This window comes from Balaenoptera borealis (genome assembly GCF_965194805.1).
Source record: "Balaenoptera borealis genome assembly, chromosome: 5".
NCBI lineage: Eukaryota > Metazoa > Chordata > Mammalia > Artiodactyla > Balaenopteridae > Balaenoptera > Balaenoptera borealis.
In genome coordinates, this window is record NC_138862.1 from 97,803,235 (window position 1) to 97,825,499 (window position 22,265).

Genomic DNA, 22,265 nt, shown 5'->3' on the forward strand with positions numbered 1-22,265 from the left:
CTCACATATAGTAGGCATTCAACAACCAAACAGGGGCTTCGCTGGTGGCACAGTGGATAAGACTCCACGCTCCCAATGCAGGGGGCCTAGGTTCGATCCCTGGTCAGGGAACTAGATCCCACATGCATGCTGCAACTAAGAGTTCGCATGCCACAACTAAGGAGCCTGCAATCTGCAACTAAGGAGCCCACCTGCCGCAACTAAGGAGTCCACCTGCTGTAACTAAGAGCCGGTGCAACCAAATAAATAAATAAATATTTTTTAAAAAACAAAGAAACAAAAAACATAACCAACCAGTAGTTGAACTGATATGGTCCTAATAAACTTGGAAAATAATTAATTTAGGAGTGAAGTCTGGCATAAATATGCCAAATTGCATCCATAATTAGTTTCTTTTATAAAATAACTGACATGATAGGCTAGAATAAGAAAATTAATAACTTCAGAATTTCAATATTATATTCATTCAAAATCCAATGGATCAGTACCTTATTGTGAGAGTTTAGGCCAGTTTCTTGGGAGTTCAGACAACTGCAAAATTAGAGGACACAGTCTCCAAATCTGCCGTCACTTCTGACACTAACTGGAAGTTTGGGGTATTCCAAAACCACTTTCAGTCTCATTATTTCTCTAGAAGGACTCTCAGAACTCCCTGAAAGCTGCTATACTCACAGTTACAGTTTATTACAGGGAAGGATACAGATGAACACCAGTCAAGAGAGGAAGCAGATAGGGTGGAGTCCAGGGAAGTACCAAACATGGGGCTCCCACTGTCTTCTCTCCATGTTACTCTCCTGGCAGTGATGCATGACAATATACATAGAGTTGCCAACAAAGGAAGCTCACCCAAGTCTCACTGTTCAGAGATTTTATTGGGGCTCCATTATGTAGTATGATTAATTGATTATTCACATGGTTGTTTTCCATCTCCATGTTGACTGGTACCATGACACTCAAACCCCCATCCTTAATCACCCGTCATTCTCATATCACAATTATGACCAAAATATTAAGTAACAGATATAAAAGTACTTCAAAATATCATAATTATACTACAAACAAAAGTTAGTATTAGCTTTTTTCCTATAGGCTTTCTTTTAAAAAAATCAGCCAAGTCTTACCAAAAAAAAAAAAAGGCAGCATGCTATAATATAATTCAATCATGATTTAAAATACAGAAATTATTTTAATTATTAATGATAAGTTGACAATTTTACAATGAAATATTAAATATTAATTAATAACTAAAATATGAATGATGCATCATAATATGACACAAATTAATAAAAGCAATTTTTATATCTAGCACAATATCTTGATGGTGCAAAGAAAAAATAATGTTACTGTATAGGACATAATAATTTCAGAGTCTATCACCCCGTCTCTTTATTGTTCACCAAGAGGCTACCTTCGACTATATATACTCTATTTACTAGCATTCTGTAGAAACTTCTAATTTTTAGGAATGAGGAGGTTGATCTTATCTGAGAAGAGGTAATATAGAAAACATAGTGAAAGCAATTTTTTTTAACAACTTCACCCATTTCAAGAAATTTCAATTTAAAAATTTAGCTGAGAAGAATAATAGGACAGCACATTACTTTGAGCATATGACTAAAGGGAATATAAAATTGTTATAACTTAGAATTTTCAAATCATGCATAAATTTCCCTGCTTAATAGCATTCTATCAAACCTAGCAACTTTGCATTGCCATTCACTCCCTTAACCTGCATAGAAATCCAGTAGAGGCCACAGAGATATAAAAGCTTACAATAAAACCTCTAAATGCAGGAAAGCCATAGGATGATCTATAAATAAATGCATGATAGAGTAGTAGAGCTACATGCATGTTTGCTTGGGTAAGAAATGTAAAAGAAACAACAGTGGGATGGATTCAGAGGACACTCAATGGGCTGGTAATGCTATCATTGTACCTTTAGATGTGTGGAGTCTGAAGTAGCATACAGAAAGAGGAGGGCTTTAGAGGTAGGGCTTTTTGAAGTCTTTATCTACTCATTGGTCCCAGTCATGAAGGTAACAGTGATCCAGATGCTCACCTTCCCTTGTTCAAAAAATGAATATAAGACCTTAGTTCAAGTTCAGTTCTAGAACTTGAATCTTGAACCAAAAAACACGAAGACCAAAGAATTTTCTTCTTAATAACAATGATTTGGAACGTTAGGTCTCCTATAAGTCCAACTGTTTCTAAGACTAGGTTTTCTGTTGTTCCTTCAATTTTCTGGGCAACCCCCATAACCTTTCAATAGATCCCAGCAACATTCTCACTTTTACTTAAGTAAGTTAGAAGTGGTTTCTGATGCTTTCAAAGAGCCCTGACTGAAACAGTTCCTATATTCAAGAATGGTACTGACATCTTTGGTCAAGGACCTGTCAAGGTGACCAATGCAAATTTTTCATTTACTTGATATTCACCTCAGTTCTGTAAGAGATCTGAAAAGTGCATGAAGACATGGTTTCTACTAGCCAGTATGCTTTAAATATAGCCAGAGAGACAGAAATCACACATGGGAAATGATTACAGAACTATGAATAACTAAATTACTAAAATTTAAAAAAAAACCAATTTTCTGCATAATAGCAGTTTTGGAAAGGAAGGGAATGAAATATAACTGAATCTTGGGCACTTTCTGGAAGATCAAGATTGTGTACTGTGAAAGGAAAATCAAAATGGAGTTGGTATTGCTAAGAGAGCTCTCTTCAATGGAGCCAAGCGGCCAATAAGGAAGTGTGACTTACGCACCATCTCAGCCTAAATGGAATCCAACCTATTGACCTGATGAAGTCATCCAGAACACCCACCAGAAATTCAAGATACTTATCAGGCCCTTATCCTAAAATAACTCATGATTCCTTACGGGCAAATATTTTCTGACTAGCATCAAAGTTAATCACAATACTCACCAGGCAACTTTTAACAGCCTAGTGGGTTTCTGTCTTTATAAGCCTCTGACTCTTTCCCTTCCTCAAAGCACTCTTTCAGGTTACCAGAACGTGGGTCTCTCGAATTGCAATTCTTAAAACCCCAAATAAACCATTTTTTTACTTGCAGCCTCCTGCATTATTAGTTTGGTTGACAGTACAAACTAGAATCTAAATAAATGGCCCTGATTATTAGGGGTATAAGTACACTCGTCTCTCAGTATTTACAGGGGATTGGTTCCAATTCCCCTACAGATGCCAAAATCTGTGGATGCTCAAGTCCCTTATATAAAATGGCATAGTATCTGCATATAATCTGTGTACATCCTCCAGTCTACTTTAAATCATCTAGAGTACTTATAATACCTGATACAAATGTAAATGCTATGTAAATAGTTGCCAGTGTGCAGCAAATTCAAGTTTTGCTTTTTCAAACTGTCTGGAATTTTTTTTCCATATATTTTTGATTTGTGGTTGGTTGAACCCACAGATGCAGAAACTGGATACAGAAGGCTGACTGTAAATTAATTTCAATGAAGAAAAATATCTAGTGCATACACTTAAACAAGATAGTAAAATCCATACTGTCAAGAAATGGCTTTGGAGGGGTATAATGAAGAGTCAAGTCTCCACTGATAAAATGCACATTAGGAATGCAGCTGGCAGTGTTTGGGCTCCCTCAAAAAGGTACACATAAACAATCTTACCTCTGCTCACCACCAGACACACCTTGTTCAAAAGCTCTGTCCAGTCTTCAGAAAAGAAATGAGCCAGATGCTAGCTGGAAAGGCAACAGGACAGACACCCAGGGGTGAGAAGGTAGAAAAGAGGACCTACAAGAGAAGAGTAAAAGTAATGGGCCTGTTAAGTGTAAGGAAGAAAAGAGTTAGAGGAGATAATTCAACAGCTTAGAAAGGTAGTGTTTCAAGATGTCAGAAGTGACAGGTTTGCCACTGATACAAAATACAAAGTAAAAAAATAATGACAAATGACAACAACGAACGTTTATGAATACCATTAAGTCTTGGCTTTTGAAAGTAGTCAATCCCTTTAATTTGCAGTGAGGATTTTTACTTATTTGTTTTAAGGGTTCCACTAAACATAAATTTCCATGACTTGGGGATTTTATGAGTGGCTTGAGTGAGGGATGGGTCACTCCCTGGGGTATCTGTCTACAAAGGTAAAGAACAGGACAGGGCAATCGAGGGAGACTGAGAAATTTTTACTTATCAGATTTTCTTTCAGGTTCAATACTGTTTGTGGTTCAAAAGACATACATTGATGAGCAGGGTGACTATATAATCTATTATCCTATTTCAGATTCTTTTGAGAGTTAAAGGGGGTGTTAATAATTGTGTTAGAACAAGGCACAGACCACAGAGATATATAGTCACCGTACTGCAAGCCTCTGAGGGAAGGAGGGGGAGTAAGGTTCCCAGAAAGGATTCCCCAAAGAGTAATAGTAGTTGGAGCAGGTATTTGTTTAGCTGAGTATCATGTAGTCCTGGGGCCAGAGTACACTGCTCAGGACAGCTTCCAGAGAGGAAAGATTCCTCTGCAGCCCCTGCCTTTCAGCTTGCCCTGTCAAAATATACTGAACACATATTTCAAGAGCATTAATTTAACAGGGCATTAAAAAAAATTTAGTCTGAATTTACAGTATCAAAAATATATATTGAAAAGTAAGAAGAGATTCTAGAAAGGCAAGACACTGTTTTTTCTAAATTTCCCATCTGCACAACAAAACTTTCCTTCTCTTCACAAATATTTCTCCTTGAAACCCTTCCCCAACTTTTGTCCTCATCGAGATATTTTCAGAGTTGCCATGCCTTCATTTCATTATGGCCCGTAAATCCTGAAACTCCTGAAGAAAGCCCCTTATATATTCCCAGCTGCACCAAGCAAGGAAGAGCCTCCTGGAGCCCAGAGTACATTAACCAAAAAAGCATCTGATCCGCATCTGGCTCAGTCAGTAAGCCTGGTAGATGTGGGGAGTGAGCGCTGAATCGCCCAATTTGATTACAGTTAACTGCTGGTACCAGGTCATTTCCAAACCACAACTGGAGTTGTTCTTTCTATATTTAGACAGAGACAACGAGGTCATGTGTGCAGACATGTAATTTGCCCCATAGACAGAGACTTGAAAGGTCAATATGACAGCAAAATAAATCTCTGAGGGGGAGGTTGAAAACTTCACTTGGCTCTAAAGCAAGGAAGCCATCACCTTGCAGTGAGGGATCAGGAAGTGATGGGATTTAACTTTTCTCATCTCTCCCCTGTGAAGAGGGAGGCAAATGAGTAATAATGGGAGGGCTCCAGATTATGGGGTGGTGATCACCTGAGCGGTAAGCAAACAGACCTGCTCCTGAGCCAGAAGAAAGCACGTGGCAAGGAGATCTAATACCAGGAGCCTGCGATTTCACTACCCAACAGTTCTGTAGAAAATCCAAGTCAGGAATGGCAGAGGTCAGGTTGCTGGCTTGTGCCCTCCCTCGGTGACAGCTCCAGGCAGTTTTACCATCCAGCTGTTCTGTTTTTCAAAACTAAAGTAATTGGAATTGAACTACAGAGCTTTACTAAAACCCTAGCAATTAACAGTGCGATTTCCCAAATTACACTGTAATGGGAAAGTGTCCATCAATCAACCCAGTGAAATAACACATTTTCTCACCAGATGTGAGATTTAATATCTTCATAACTCTCCGGATTTACCACTTATGAATTGTCAGCCTTGCCTGGAGCTCTGAGAATTAATGGACTACATCCCTGCTATGCAAGGATGGTTTACAGCTGTAAAATATCCCCACCTTCATTTTAGATATATTTACCAAAATGATCTTCTTTAAGATGTAATCAGAAAACATGCTAGATGGGAAATCTTCATTTCTATGTGCTATGTTATATATTATCATTGTCTAGATAAATATAGTTTCCAGAGTCTCAGCACCGCGTGCTCTTGTAACAGGAATAACCACTTTATCACGGGCAGTGAACAATAAATTACAGGGCAAAGATGCAATGGCTTTAAGTTTTCAACTTTAGTGTATCCTTTATGGATTTTTGGATAGAGACCCAAAATATTCTAAGTTTCTAATTCTGTATGTCTATACAGGTCCTGCTGTTCCTCCTGGACTAAGAAGAGAGATTAAAGCATCCACATATGTTCATCTTGTCACGGTGGATATCAGGTACTTCAGTTCTCATTTTAGCTTTCACTCCCATCTCAAACATCTGAGCCACAGCCAGGATGAAGCTGCCTCCTGAAAGTAGCTCAGGCAGATTCCTGTGATGCCAGAACCTCCAACTTTCCAGGTTTGGAAAATTATTCTTGCTTCCACCCACAAGGGAAAGTATTGTAACAGTGAAGGTCACTCCACAGGCCTTGCCTGGACTGAATTCATTTAAGAAATTATTTTTCTTCCACTGTGTTGTTCCAGGGTCTGTGCAGTAACATGTGCAGGGTGCCAAGGGGGTCCAGAGGAGGAGAGGCTGCAGGAGATTTGAGCATGGGGCTTGTAGTGGAAGTTAGGGACAGTTTCCCAGAGGAGACAATGTCTCAGCTCATCTTCCCATCACAAAGCCTATATGTTGTCAGACACTGGACTCGTCGAAATGATTACAGTTATTTTAGGAAAAAAAGTCACGGGATTTCTGGCATTCTAAGGAAACTCAGAGACCATCGATTTCATTTCCTAATTTCATAGATACATAAAATGATTCAGTGAAAACTGTCAATCACACCATTGCATCAGCTGATAAAACTCACTTGGTATAATGTGTTACCCTAAATAATCTGTCATTCATTCTCAGCTCATAACATTTAACTCTCCTTGACCATATTAGTTGGCTTTAGAAGTTAACACACCTTTTTTTTTTTTTTTGGAAGAAGGAAACATTAGAGGACATGAAAAGATCATTTTGTCCAAAGAATAAAATTATTTGATATGCCTCTGCATGATTTATTCTATCAGAGATTAAAATCACAAAGCCATAATTACATATTAAGAAACAGTTCAAAACCCCCAAAAAACAGACTGATGAAGTACAACCGAGATTGATAAAATCAATTCAAATGATTATAAGAATCCCTAACAATAGAGAAAAAAATTACTATTTAATAAATAGTATTGGGCCAGTGTGATATTGGTATAGAAAAAAAATTATCTTAGAGTCATTTCTCATATCACACAGTGTATTAGTTGCAGGTGAGTCAGAGTTTAACATTTTTTTGAAAACTAGGAGAAAAAAAACACAGTTCCTCTCCAGCTATGGAGAAGAGATAAACCCCTGATACTGAAAAAATGGAGTCTATTAGAATCTTGTCAGAGGCAAAATGGATGAGCACAGATATGTAAAACTAAAGCATCTGAACTATAATCCCATGCACATATGGTCACCTTATTTTTGATAAAGAAGGCAAGAATATACAATGGAGAAAAGATAGTCTCTTCAATAAGTGGTGCTGGGAAAACTGGACAGCTACATGTAAAAGAATGAAATTAGAACACTCCCTAACACCATACACAAAAATAAACTCAAAATGGACTAAAGACCTAAGTGTAAGGCCAGACACTGTAAAACTCTTAGAGGAAAACATAGGCAGAACACTATATGACATAAATCACAGCAAGATCCTTTTTGACCCACCTCCTAGAGAAATGGAAATAAAAACAAAAATAAACAAATGGGACCTAATGAAACTTAAAAACTTTTGCACAGCAAAGGAAACTGTAAACAAGACGAAAAGACAGCCCTCAGAATGGGAGAAAATATTTGCATATGAAGCAACTGACAAAGGATTAATCTCCAAAATTTACAAGTAGCTCATGCAGCTCAATATCAAAAAAACAAATAACCGAATCCAAAAATGGGCAGAAGACGTAAACAGACATTTCTCCAAGGAAGATATACAGATTGCCAACAAACACATGAAAGGATGCTCAACATCACTAATCATTAGAGAAATGCAAATCAAAACTACAATGAGGTATCACCTCACACCAGCCAGAATGGCCATCATCAAAAAATCTACAAACAATAAATGCTGGAGAGGGTGTGGAGAAAAGGGAACCCTCTTGCACTGTTGGTGGGAATGTAAATTGATACAGCCACTATGGAGAACAATATGGAGGTTCCTTAAAAAACTAAAAATAGAACTACCATATGACCCAGCAATCCCACTACTGGGCATATACCAGGAGAAAACCATAATTCAAAAAGAGTCATGTACCACAATGTTCATTGCAGCTCTATTTACAATAGCCAGGACATGGAAGCAACCTAAGTGTCCATCGACAGATGAATGGATAAAGAAGATGTGGCACATATATACAATGGAATATTACTCAGCCATAAAAAGAAATGAAATTGAGTTATTTACAGTGAGGTGGATGGACCTAGAGTCTGTCATACAGAGTGAAGTCAGAAAGAGAAAAAAAAATACCATATGCTAACACATATATATGGAATATTACTCAGCCATAAAAAGAACTGAAATTGAGTTATTTACAGTGAGGTGGATGGACCTAGAGTCTGTCATACAGAGTGAAGTCAGAAAGAGAAAAAAAAATACCATATGCTAACACATATATATGGAATCTAAAAAAAAAGAAAAGAAAAATGGTTCTGAAGAACCTAGGGGCAGGACAGGAATAAAGACGCAGACGTAGAGAATGGACTTGAGGACATGGGGAGGGGGAAGGGTAAGCTGGGATGAAGTGAGAGAGTGGCATGGACATATATACACTACCAAATATAAAATAGATAGCTAGTGGGAAGCAGCCCCATAGCACAGGGAGATCAGCTTGGTGCTTTGTGACTACCTAGAGGGGTGGGATAGGGAGGGTGGGAGGGAGACGTGAGATGGGGGGGGGGATATGGGGATATATGTATACATACAGCTGATTCACTTTGTTATAAAGCAGAAACTAACATACCATTGTAAAGCAATTATACTCCAATAAAGAAGTTAAAGAAAAAAAAAGAAGCAACATAATGAGACCATGCAATAAATATATCTGATTAAAACATACTATCATACACACACACATTTGTGTGTGTATAAAGGACTGACCTGTTATACAAATCAGTACCCAGACAGCGCCTCACAAATAAAGGAGATATACAAAATTTCACATGAATAATGAGATAGAGGACTATCATAAGGTGGGGGGGGAAACACAGCCTTACAAACAATTAAAAATGATAACTAAAATAACACTAAGGTATCTTTGCATACCTACTGACATGGCAAATAAAATTTAAAAATGACAAAGCTCAATGTGGGACTTGAGGGAATTAGAATGTATACCTCAGGGTCACCAACTGGAGGACAGTCAATGGGCTGCATCAGACCAGAAACATTTTTTTCCTCACAGTTTTCAAAAATACTTCCACTGTTTTGCCAATGCTTAAAAGTTGTGAGATCTCCTCTAAAACCTGGATTTCTAGAGTCTCCGTATATTTTTGAAGTTCTATACCAACGCCGGAATTATCTTCTCACAAGACAACATCCAGGCAATGCTGAGTAGAGGACGCTGCCCCTTCTAGATGGGGGCTGTGCCTTTCAGGTTGTTTCTCCTCAGCACCCTCTGTGGACAAACACCTGGCCAGCTGCACTCACTTATTTTACCAGTTTGGAAAACTGAGAAAAGCTCACGTATTCAGAATTTGAGTCTGGAATTTAGGATCTAGAGGTGGCTGAAGTCATTAAAAATGTGTTTGTTCTCTCTAAAAAGCTATCTGGAAATATTTAACAAGAGTGAAAAATCTATTAACATCTTTTGAATAATTGCACTTTGGGAACTTTACTTCAAAGAAACCTGCACGTATCTCTTAAACCCCCATCCCTCTTCCTACTCCAGCCAAAAGGAACAACACATGCTCACTCAAAAATAGCAACAAGCAGGGGAAGAACATCTACATGTCCCACAGTTTATGAATAGCTAGATAAACTAAAGCACGGAAGAGACTTCCACGTAGTTATCACAAATGGAAGTAGACGGTGTGCCTAGATTGATGAGAATGCGAAAAAGTGATTAACAAGAAAAGTGATCATGTCAGGTCATGCCAACTACTTAAAGGTCTGGGGCTTTATACTGACAGAGGTGAAACGTGAATGAAGAATGATGTTGACTGAGTTCAATATGTATGAAATATATTTCACACAAAGGCATTTACAATCATAATAAAAATCTCTAAAAGGAGGTACCTGTGCCTTTCTTTACATTCTTTAGAAGATTGACCCGTACGACTAGGAAAGTGGTTATGACCACTTGCTTCTTGAAGATCTCTCATTCAGATCCACACAGCCACTTTCTTAGTTCGTTCACTGTTTCAACACCCTGAGGATCAAGAACTTCCTCCAGGCATCACATCAAAAGCTCTCGAGTTCCTTGAAAGCGTACTTTCTCTTAAAATTTGAAAGGGTGGAACAACTGATCTACACTTATATAAAAATATTACTTATGTTTAAAGCCAGTAGTCAAATTCTAACATTCTATGCCCCTAAAAGTCAGTGAGTCAGGAATGTCTATTGGTTAAAGTCATAGGCTTTGGAATAAGTCAGAACTGGATTTAAATCCTACCTCCAAACCCAAGCCATTCATCCTTTCTAGTTCTCAGCCATCCTGTCTATTAACAGGGTGGGTAGTGATTTTGGTCACATTAGGAACGCTGGGAGTGTGAATGCGTTAATAAATAGGAAGGGCTTAGTTTAGTGTCTAGCCTATACAACAAGTATAGCGCTATCTATTATCTTTATTAAAATCATTCAAGCTTTAGCTTTGTTTTCCCTTGAACATTCTGATATAAGTCTCAGTTTCCTCTCTGTAATATCTTTCTCTTCTTAGAACCCTCTCGGGATTTTTCTGCCTTCTTTCAAAGTGTGACTTTCGCTATGTGGTGGCAAAGCATTCTGAAGTATCAGCTTCCAACAGGGTTGGCACCCTAAAAAGTGAGGCAAAGACTCCATGATAATAGTTGTTATGATCAAGGCAGGAAAGAATTTACTCTAACCTTCAGCGATTTGTCGTATAGTCACCATAAACTACTCTAAAGTCTACCAAAAAAAAAAAAAATCTAGACACTGAAAACTATGTAAGAAAAAGAGCTTCTCAGTAGGGACTCATTATCATCACATTAACAAATCAAGTAAGCTATAATTTTACCCACATACATTCCATACCTTCTAAACCTTTTGAAAGAAAATCTGATGCAAGTACTAAAAGATAGAAGCATGAAATTGTCCCATTAAATTCCCTTTTATTTATTTACTTACCATTTATCATTCAAAGCCTATTTTTAAGGAAACTGACAGCATAACATTTTTTCTTTAATGTTTTAAGAAGTAACATGTATTACTTTGCATTTGATCTTAAAAAAATTTAATGAATCAGTTTTTCTTCTGTTTTAAGAAAAACTGAATGATTGCACAGACTCCAGTGGAAGTTAAAGTGACAAGAATATACTTGTGACATTTCCCATCACTAAAAAGAGTGAGGAGACCCAAGGGTCTTTGGAGGTAAATATGCTTCTGACTCATGTTCAGATGGAGGTATCAGGGATTTTCTTTCAAATGGAAAGGTACATCCAGTTAAATTTTTAAATGATAATAAGAAGAACAAAAAGAGAGGGGATTCTGATTATTTTTAGTCTTCAGTTGTATTTTATTTATTTTTTATTCCAGTTTTATTGAGATATAATTTACATACAGCACTGTATAAGTTTAAGGTGAACAGCATAATGATTTGATTTATATACATCATGAAATGATTATGATTAGTGATAGTTTAGTGAACATCCATCATCTCATATAGGTACAAAATTAAAGAAATAGAAAAGAAAGAAATAGAAAAAAAAAATTTTCCTTGAGATGAAAACTCTTAGGATTTACTCTCAACAACTTTCATATATAACATTCAGCAGTGTTCATTATATTTAACACATACATTACATCCCTAGTACTTATTTATCTTATAACTGGAAGTTTGTGCCTTTGATTTTTCAATTGTGTTTTTAATAGTTTATACTCCATAGAGATTTTAGCAGAAAAATTTTTAGAAGGTTAATATGAGTTTTGTTACATTTGGGAGTGGGAGTGGGGGTAAGTATGTCCTCCTAAGTATTAGCAGTATTCACATTCAAATAGAGCCTTAGAGGAGGTAAAATTATACTTATTCCTACTAAGAATAAGAAACATGATAGGATGTTTTTAAACTACATGAAACCAGCTCCATTTGATTCATAAACCAACAATACATTTGTTCTATGACTGTGGAAAATAAGTGACAGATTTATTTTTGTCTATTGAAAAAATAATAAAGGAGGGAGAATGAGTGCCATCTTGTGGAGAGACCTACCGCTACCACATCCAAGTTATCTGTGTCTTAAGCTTTTCCTTCTTTTGTTTTTTCCATACAAAGCTTCCATCCACCCTGCTCTTTTCTCAGTATAAAATAAACACTTTATTCTTCCAGCGGGAAGGGTATTGTGGGTTGGATTATGCTTGGAAAAATCAATACTGCAGTCCAGACAATATTAAGAAAGAAGCCCTGGTTGGGATGCTGGGGCATTCAGAGGGATGTACACACATTTTACAACCTTGTATACGATTGCCCAAGGAGCAATATTCATTTAAAAAAGGGCAGGTCCTAAAGGTGACCAAACAACTCATGTATGTGGTGATCTGGGTCCCTCTAGAATTTCATCTGTTCTGTTGAGGCAGCTTACTATATTCAGCATTTCCAAATTTCATAATTAACCATTCATCATACCAATGAATTCAAAGTTTCATTTGTTTACTTTGTATTGGATATATTTAACTTGACACCTTCATTAGAAAGGAGTTTACTTTCAGTATATTTTAAAGGATCAACTGCTAAATAATACAGGAATAATAATAATCACTCTGTGAATTATACTGGTAGCAGTGCTAGTGATAGTAATTATAGCAGCTATGATTTATTGAATACAGCATGACAAGTACTTTAGATATGATATAGAACTTCCTTAACAACCCTTCAAGGTATATATCACATTATTAAGCAAACTGGTCAAGATCACAGAGCCAGTAGTAGCAAATTTGGAATCTGAATCAAAACTCACAACTTCCCTCAACACCAAATTTACTCTCAGGTCTGAAATTTTTGAGACTTCAGAAGTAACAGCACTCACAAACAACCATCTTGAAAAACAGAAGCCTTCCAAAATATGGCTTTAAATCCCATTTTAATTATTCTGGCTATGTACCATTTTCCCAACATCCCAGCCAGGACTAGAATTATGAAAATCACTGTATGCTCCACTGAAGAACAGTTTCATTAGCATAGAATGCAATCCAGCTATTCATCGGTGGGGGGACAAAAGTTACCCTCAATTGTAAAAGCTTATTAACTAGAGATTGCTTTTCAGTTGACTATCTCTATTCAACATTAGATAAATGCTCATTAACTATGAACCAGGAAGTGACTCAATATTAACATCTGCCTCAAAGCGGAATTTTCCCAGGTTTCAAGCTCTGTATCTGACCATAATACTGTTTTTTAGAATGCAAACATTTTCTCTTTAAATAAAAACAAACTAAAAACTCAATAACATAAATTGAAAATAATTCTACTTATTAAAAAATAATTCTAATTCTTTCACTTTTGCCAGAAATGGATGTAAAGACTTGGTTTTGTTGATGTTGTTGTCATTGTGTCTTTTTTGTTTGTTTTGGTCCCAATTATCTACCTTAGCAATTGTTAATAATAAATCACATATGTAGGTAATTAGCATAGAAAGTTATTAAAATTATAAATATTATTCATAGCAGCAGTATATCTTCTGATGTTTCTTTACATCAAAGTAAGATAGCGGGATTTCATCTGAAAAAATAAAATCTGTATATTCCAGGGAAATGTTTATCTAAAAAAAAAACATAATTTTCCATCCTTTTGGGCTTCCTCTATTTGTCTCAGGTATGGTTTTCAATAAAGGCAAATTAGATAATACATTTTTGATTCATCCTCCTTTTATTTTTATTGTTTAGTGTCTGACCATTTAAATGATTAATTCAGGGATCCCTTTGGGCTGCATTTTCCTCACCTGATTGACAGTGATCTCTAAAATTTTAGAGCAATGGTTTTCAACTTGTGAGTTTCAGACCACTGTAGATATGTTGAGTGATTACAGAGTCTGGGAATTCTTATGGGTAAATTTTTGTGTAGCTTGAATACATGATAGGTCATACACTCTCATACATATACATAGAAATACACTCTTTATCAAATGTATGTGTTGCTTTTGATTAATTCAGTGGACGTTCATTTATAGTTTATTGGTCTCATCACTGTCATTTTTCTGTATATTCTTAGTTAGATGAGATGAAGCATGCAACCATCATAGATAGGGTCAGGTTGGGAAACACTGTCCAGAGGTGACAGAGCTGCTTTTTCCTTGGTGGTCATCATCTCAATGTCACTCAGAACAAAGAGACGCATGGAGCTGTCCGGGCGTAGCTTGATAAAGAGCACAGAGAATGTCATGTATCAAAAACTAGCGGTGGCCCTTGCCTGGTTCATTACTTTTCTATTTCTTCTTCTAAGATGATCTGAAGGATCACCCAGATCAAATGTCACAATTGTAGCTAACTGAATGTGGTAGTCATTACGGATAAAAATGCCCAGTACTTTTTCTATTGCTTTCACACAATGCCCAAAACTAACCTTTGGAAACTTTTCCTAAGGAAGAAAAGAAAAACTTCTCCATTACCCTCAGCCTCCTCCTCTTCACCTTTTTTTTTTTGAAATCATGGACTTTGGGTTGTTTTAGCCCATTATTCAGGGAATGATCAGTGAGAAGGTGCAGGAGGGACCAGAGCAGCCGCTGCTCTTTGGTTTGGGTCAGGAAGGCAGAGCTGTGCCGCCCGGCATCCTTAGCACAGAGGTGCAGAGACCACTGAGCCGTCCTGCTACAATGTGCAAGTTCAAAAAGAATAATTTCAATGTAAAACTTCAGTTGGTTGCTCTGTAGTGAAATAAATTATTTCAGCTGCTACATTTTTGAAGTTACTCTATCAGAATTTTAAATCCTTTTCCATACATCCCCTAAGGGCGTGTGAGCTGAACCAAGCTTCCTTTCTATTTTATGATTTCTAGGCTGACGGGAGTTCACAGCAAAAATAACTTCCGAACATCAATCAGGCTCTGTCCATCTGCTCTTTTATTCAACATGCTTCCTTTTCATTGTGATAATATACTCTTTTTTACATTTAAAATATGACATTCAATACAAATCGTTCGTTAAGAAGAACTTCATATGAAATGCAAACCTTATCAAATGCAGGAAAATTAATAGAAACCATGAAGGCAAAAATGAAAGAGCATAATATAGATTCAGTAGAATTATCTTTTACTGTACTTAAAGGGAATGCAATACAATTCCATGATGCATTTGAGTGCTTCTGTATTCTTATTTTAAACAAAAGTAACTTTAACCAATGTGAAAGGAGGAGGGGCATGTTACCAAAAAGAATGATCTGGCATGAAAATGGAAAATACTTTAAAAAGTTCATAAATCTTCATAAGATTTTTCTAGGTGTTTCAAACAATTCCTTGGTTTGATTCCGGAAGGAATTCAAAAGCAAAGTGTTTACTTCTTGAAATGAAGTGTTTATCAAACTGCAGGTTGCAACATTTTAGTGGGTTGTAAAACCAATTTAGTGACATTAGTTAATGAAATAGAAGAGACCAGATCAAAAAATATAGAACATTGCACATGGCAAAGATGGACCGTTTTGTTGTTCTTAAGAATGTATATGTGCAAGCTAGCAATATAAAATGTATTAACTTACTGTGTACCAGACCAGACCAAAATGTTTGAAAATTTCATTAGTACATTTTACATCAACCTAATAGCATACAGCAAGGCAGGTTCTGGTGACAAAACAATACTTACAACTTCTCTCTATATGCTCAGAGGATCATGGTTTGCAAAATCCTTTAGAATTCTTCTATAGAAATATAATTACAAATCCTGCATAGTGTATATTACTTAATATAAAGACAATGTGTACAATCCATCAGGGTATTTTTGGAAACAGTCAAGAATCATGACTCTTCACTTTTATTTTAGCTAATATACCTCTGGTTATTAAAAATATAAGTAAGTGTTGCCAACAGACTTAATTAGTATCATGTTTGACAATAAAAGGACAAAATAGCATCTTTTGAGAGCCATAAGCACACTTCCAATATCTATACACTTTGAATACTAGCCGGGTGTTTCTGCTACATCCAAGAGTCTCTAACTATCTGTAGAAGGAGCCACTTAACAACCAACAGAACACCAGTGTTTTTCATCATGTATGGATTCCTAAGCACTCTGATTTTTGCCGTAATTTCTGGTTTAATAACATTAATGATAATATAATATGCAAAAAATTAATAATGGTTGCATTTGTTGGGTAACCTAGGATATGACTAGACACTATAAATATATCTCATTTAATTTGCAGAATAATCCTATGAGGTAGATTTTATGGCTTCCATTTTATGAGGAAAAAAACTCAGAAAAATTTAATAATTAGTGGAGTGTCCCAGGATTTAAACTCAAAAGCCAATGTACCTTCTCATTGTCTCTCAGGATAAGGAGAAATAACAGAGAAGTTGTTCTTCTTCTTTATATTAATATTCCAGATTTCTTAGTGCTTTAGATGGAAGGAAGGAAAGAAGGAAGGAAGGAAAGGAAGGAGGAAGAAGGCAAGAAGAAAAGGAATAAATGGATTCAAGATTAATTTTACAAAACTAAAGTGAAGTGTCAGAACCTGAGATTATATACTTTTTGTAATAACTCATGAAAACAATGAACATGTAATTTTTAATCACTGTAGCTCTATTTCAAACGTGAATCTTGGTAAACGAGAAGTAACTACACACATGCACGAGATAATAAAATGTTCATTCTTAGTTATTGTTCAGAAGAAAAAACAGGAAAAAGAGAGAGAGAAGGGAGAGAATGATTAAAGAGGAAGGGAAGAGGAGGGTCAAACAGCTGTCTCAACAGTGTTTAGAGGTGACTGAGGATCCCAACTGCTATTCCTTTGCCTGAAATCCAGCGCTCACATGGCCTGACTACCTCAAGAGTAGGGTCATCTGACGTAAGCCGTGAAAGGTAGCCTGGTATAGAGGAGACCGCAGAGGCTGAGAGGTAAGAGAGACCTAGATTCACAATCTTGCTTTGCTCTTTCCTTGCCATGTGACTTCAGGAGAGTTAACTGAGTACAAATTAAAAGCAGTAATAATGTATGAGGAAGTGTCTATCACTGTTTGTGAGCATTCATTGTGTGCCAAACTTGTGGGTCTTATCAATTGAAAAGATTTAACAGCTTACTGCCCTCCAACAATATATTAACTTCTAATATCTAAAGATTAGTCAATTCCAACTTATTAAACAGTATTTTCCATACTTTTCTTAACCCAACCTTACTGTCATTGTATTTGTCAATCTAAGTACCACCCATATTATGGTGTTCTTAATATTTTTCTTTAAATCAATATTACTTTTACTGAAAGAATTATGTTTTCACTATAAATGGGAAGTCTAAAATAAAGGTGTAACCATTAAAATTAAAACAACTTATTCATCCACATTACTGCCTTAAATAATGAAGAGCCACCTTGGAGAAATTATATTTTAGCAGACACAGAGAGAAAAGCCTTGAAGGCATTAGAAAAGCATAGTTTCAGCAAATAGTAGTGGAACAACTGGATGTAGACAGGCAAAAGAATGAAGCTGGACCCCTACCTCATGCCATACGCAAAAATTAATTCAAAATGGATTAAAGACCTAAATGTAAGAGCTAAAACTATAAAATTCTTGGTGGAAAACATAGGTGTAAATCTTCATGACCTTGGACTAGGCAATGGTTCTTCAGACCCGACACCAAAAGCATAAGCTGCCAAAGAAAAAATAAACAAATTGGAACTCATCATGGGTAAAAACTTTTGTCCATCAAAGGACACTTAGAAAGAAAGTGAAAAAACAACCTACAGAATGGGAGAAACTATTTGCAAATCATATATCTAATGAGGGTCTAATATCTGGAATATATAAAGAGCATTTACAACTCAACAGTAAAAAGACAAATAACCCAATTTTAAAATGGGCAAAGAATTTGAATAGACATTTCTCCAAATAAGAAACACAAATGCGGACTTGCCTGGTGGTCCAGTGGTTAAGAATCCGCCTTCCAATGCAGGGGATGCAGGTTCCATCCCCAGTCAGGGAACTAAGATCTCACATGCCACGGGGCAACTAAGCCTGTGTGCTGCAACTACTGAGCACACGGGCCACAACTAGAGAGCCCGCAGGCCACAACTACAGAGCCCATGTGCTCTGGAGCCCACGCACCACAACTAGGGAGCCCACACGGCACAACTACTGAGCCCATGCACCACAACTAGAGAGAAGACCACGCACTGCAGCAGAGGATCCCGCATGCCACAATGAAGATCCCAACAAAGATCCCGTGTGCCACAACTAAGACCCGACAGCCAAAAATAAATAAATAAATAGATAAATATTGTTTAAAAAAGAAATGCAAATGGCCAATAAGCACATGAAAAGATGGTCAACATCATTAGTCAGTCATTAAGAAAGGTAAATCAAAACTACAGTGAGATATCACCTCATACCCACTATGATGGCTATAATATCTTTTAAAAAGTGGAGATAACTTTTGATGTGAATGTGGAGATTCAAGAATTTCATACACTGCTGATGGGAATGAAAAATGATGCAACTACTATGGAAAATCAGTTCCTTAAAAAGTTAAACATAGTTATCATATGACCCAGCAATTCTACAACTAGGCATCTTCCCAAGAGAAATAAAAACATATGTTCTCAAGAAACCTTGTACACATATTTTCGTAGCAGCATTATTCACAATAGCCAAAAAGTGGAAAAACCCAAGTGACCATCACTGATGAATGGATAAGATGTCCATTAACTAATAAATGAATAAACAAAATGTGGTATAGTCTTATAATGGAATTATTCAGCCATTAAAAAGGCATGAAGTACTGATAAAAGCTAAAATATGGATAAAACTTGAAAACTTTACCCTAACTGAAAGAAGCCGGGGGGAAAAAAGGCCACATATTATATGATTCCATTTATATGAATGTCCATACTAGGCAAATCCATAGAGACAGAAAGTAGATTAATAGTTGCCAGGAGCTGGAGGGAGGGGAGAATGGGGAGTGGATATGAATGGGGAGGAGTTTCTTTTGCGGGGGAATAAAAATATTCTGGAATGAGATGGTGATGATGGCTACACAACTGTGAGAATTTACGAAAAGGCACTGAATTGCGTACTTTAAAATGGTGAATTTTATGGTATGTCAATTCTATCTAAGTAAAGAAAAACAGAGCATAGTTTGGAGGGTTGGGGTGGGGACAGGAGGAGAATCTTGGAAAAGAAAGTAGTTTGAACACTAGGCTATGGTTTCACTCAGTCACTCAACAAACATTTATAAGCACCTACTATGTGCCAGGCATTTTGATAGTCACTGAAGATACTGAGAGGAGCCAAACTGGCAATTATCATGCAACTTTAGTGTTGTTGTAAACAGTCTGAAATTTTAAAAAGTCACATTCACTGGACAACACAGATAATTTAAGGAACATGGTAAGAAGGTTCTAAAGATGAACAGTATCTCTACACTAATTTTGCTAGTGAGGTCAATAGGTAAAAATCGTGTAAAAAATTCATACAGTGGAATTATGTCTTAAATATTTCTTTTTAAAAATTCATTATCATATTCTTATGTCATTTGCACAATTAAAAAAGAAATAAAACAAACCTGCACAATGTCCCTTCCTGACAGTGCATTCACCTCACTGTGACTTGACTTGTTTCTTCGTCCATGTTGAAAGCCAATGCTCAGAAAGGGAAAGAATCAAAGTCTGAGGCTCTTTGACCTTTCTACTCCATTCCATACATTTTGTAGAATGGCTACTGCTCTTTGGGCACTAAAGAGGTAACCTGAAGAAGTCCAGGGTGTAATATAGTATGTGTGTGCATATGCTAACACTCGAGTCTTTTTCTCAGTTGTCGATTATGAATATTTGTTCCTGGCTTCCTCACATTGACATTTTTCCTTTCCTTCTTAAAGGATATTTCTTAGAGAGTGAAGAAATGGACCATTTTCTTTACTGTTGCATGATGACGAGAACACCCTATTATACTATCAACATTTATTTATTCACAGTAATGCAAAGAATCTGTTTTAGCTGCTCAGCAATTGCTCCTGATGATGAAGCTGAACGTTATTGTCCTACAGATAAAAATGTGCTTTCCCCTCAATCCACAAATTCTCCACCAAAATGCATCTATGAAATAGTTCATAAAGGATTATCAGGCAGAAGAGAAAGGCTTTAATGTAGATTTTTTACCAGATGGTTCTGGTTTCCAAAGCCATGTCCAAAGATACTCTAAATTATTACCACATTGTCACCTTCTTGAGGGATCATCTATCTACCTGTAGATACTCATTCAGTGTTAACTAACAATGAAGGAGACCATTGAGGCTACATATGAGGAATAGTCAAACGGCTACATCATGCTAAGAGTAAAGCTAACAAGCACAGAAAAATAAAAGCCAAAGTTGAAACTTAGCTTAAACTGCCTGTGTAGTTAACACAACATTCTTGTGGTCTCTGTACCACTAAAAAGCCAGAACAAAATTTAAAAATTAATCCATATCAGATGTAAGCTACTGCCAGATGTGTAAGGCTGTTTGATTAATACAACTAATTTTGTTTTATTCCTCTTCTAAAATGCTTAGATTTTCCTATACCATCAATTGGGATGGATATAATTGCACTTTTTGCACTTGTAGTGTGGCAAAGCAAGAAGAAAATAGATCTCTATCATTCTTTCTGGCAATGGTATTTAGTGTTAAATCATAGGAGAAGAAAGAATATTAAAATAAGGATTGTAGAAGCAGCAGAATGTGTGTCACCGTAAGTCACAGGATCTGAAATCCATGGTCAACTCTAACACTGGTGTTGTTGTGAGAACTTAGGCTACCTCCAATCTGGCCTTTTCTCATATATAGAATAGATGAAGTACAAGCATGCCCTCACAAACTTACTAAGACTATTTAATTAGATAAATTATTAGGTGAAAGCATGTTATAAAACAAAAAGAACAAATACATGCTAACTGGTCATAGTAAGTATACAATATAAATAAGGGAAAAAAATCCATCTTCATGTTTTATCCTTTTAATTGTTTGTGGTATGTTAGATGAGAGCAGGGATTTCTGCCTGATTTGTTCATAGCTATATCTGTAGCACCTAGAACATTTCCTGGCACAGAGTAGGAAATCAGTAACAGTTTGCTGATCTAATGAATGAATGAATATGTAATACGTAGATTACTTTCCCTTTTGTCTTTTCCTAAAATATATATATCTGATACAAAGTATCAGATATTTTTAATTTCTGCTCCATATACATCATAAAAGATTTTGTCATTTAATCTAATCAATTACCTGAAAGCGATAAAGGCACATTTTCAGTACAAAAAGGAGAAATTCGGTACCATGCATAAATCAGTACTGACTTGAACGCATGTTACACAGCTACACTAACAAGAAAGGAGAATTTGAAATATTTCTAATGATTTCTCTTGATTTACATATTATTTGGAACTCAAATCAGCAGGCAAGAAGTGGCAAAATTTAGTAATATCTGGAATCTCTAAATCTATACTTCATCCCTCAAAAAATGGGCACTGCTTTTCTTTTTTTGACAGCTTATTGGAATCACAAGAGAAGTATAACCAGGGTCAGTAAACTTTTTAAAAATGATATCCTAGGAAAGGGGACTTCTGTGAAAAATTTATAACAGCAGACATCTTTCTTGAAAAAGGGAAACAACTTTATTTTAAAATAAGATTTGAAAATATATTAGACATCCCCATGTATCAATCATGATTCAAAGGAGTTTTTCACATTACCACATTTAAAAATTTCATCAGATAGGCATTCTATTTCCATTTTATATAGGAGTTGACAGAGCAAATAACTTGCCCAAGACCCCATAACTAGAAAGCAGTAGAGGCACATCTGAATCCAGGACTCTGACTCTACCTCCCATACCCCTTCCTCTGCATCTCTCCTGCCTATTTATTCTTGGAGAACCAGCGCAAGTCACCAAGTAACTTCCAGCATGGAAAATCTCCCATGGTCAGGCAAGTTAGGAAGCTTGGATGGACATCATGAATTTTATTGGTCAGTGGGGATCCTGGCTGATTTTGGAGCCATAAACAGCT

The 22,265-nt window shown here is 36.4% G+C and overlaps 1 protein-coding gene across 2 annotated transcripts in view; it reads right to left on the minus strand.

Moving 5' to 3' along the window:
- The window catches only part of LOC309629777 (uncharacterized protein), a 212,711-nt gene that overhangs the window by 179,142 nt on the left and 11,304 nt on the right, over positions 1 to 22,265 (minus strand). Inside the window, exon 2 of one of the 2 annotated variants that reach the window (XR_014245212.1) lies at positions 1 to 3,775. The gene's annotated coding sequence lies outside the window, so the exon portion shown is untranslated. The other variant, XM_082394287.1, reaches the window with a different exon arrangement.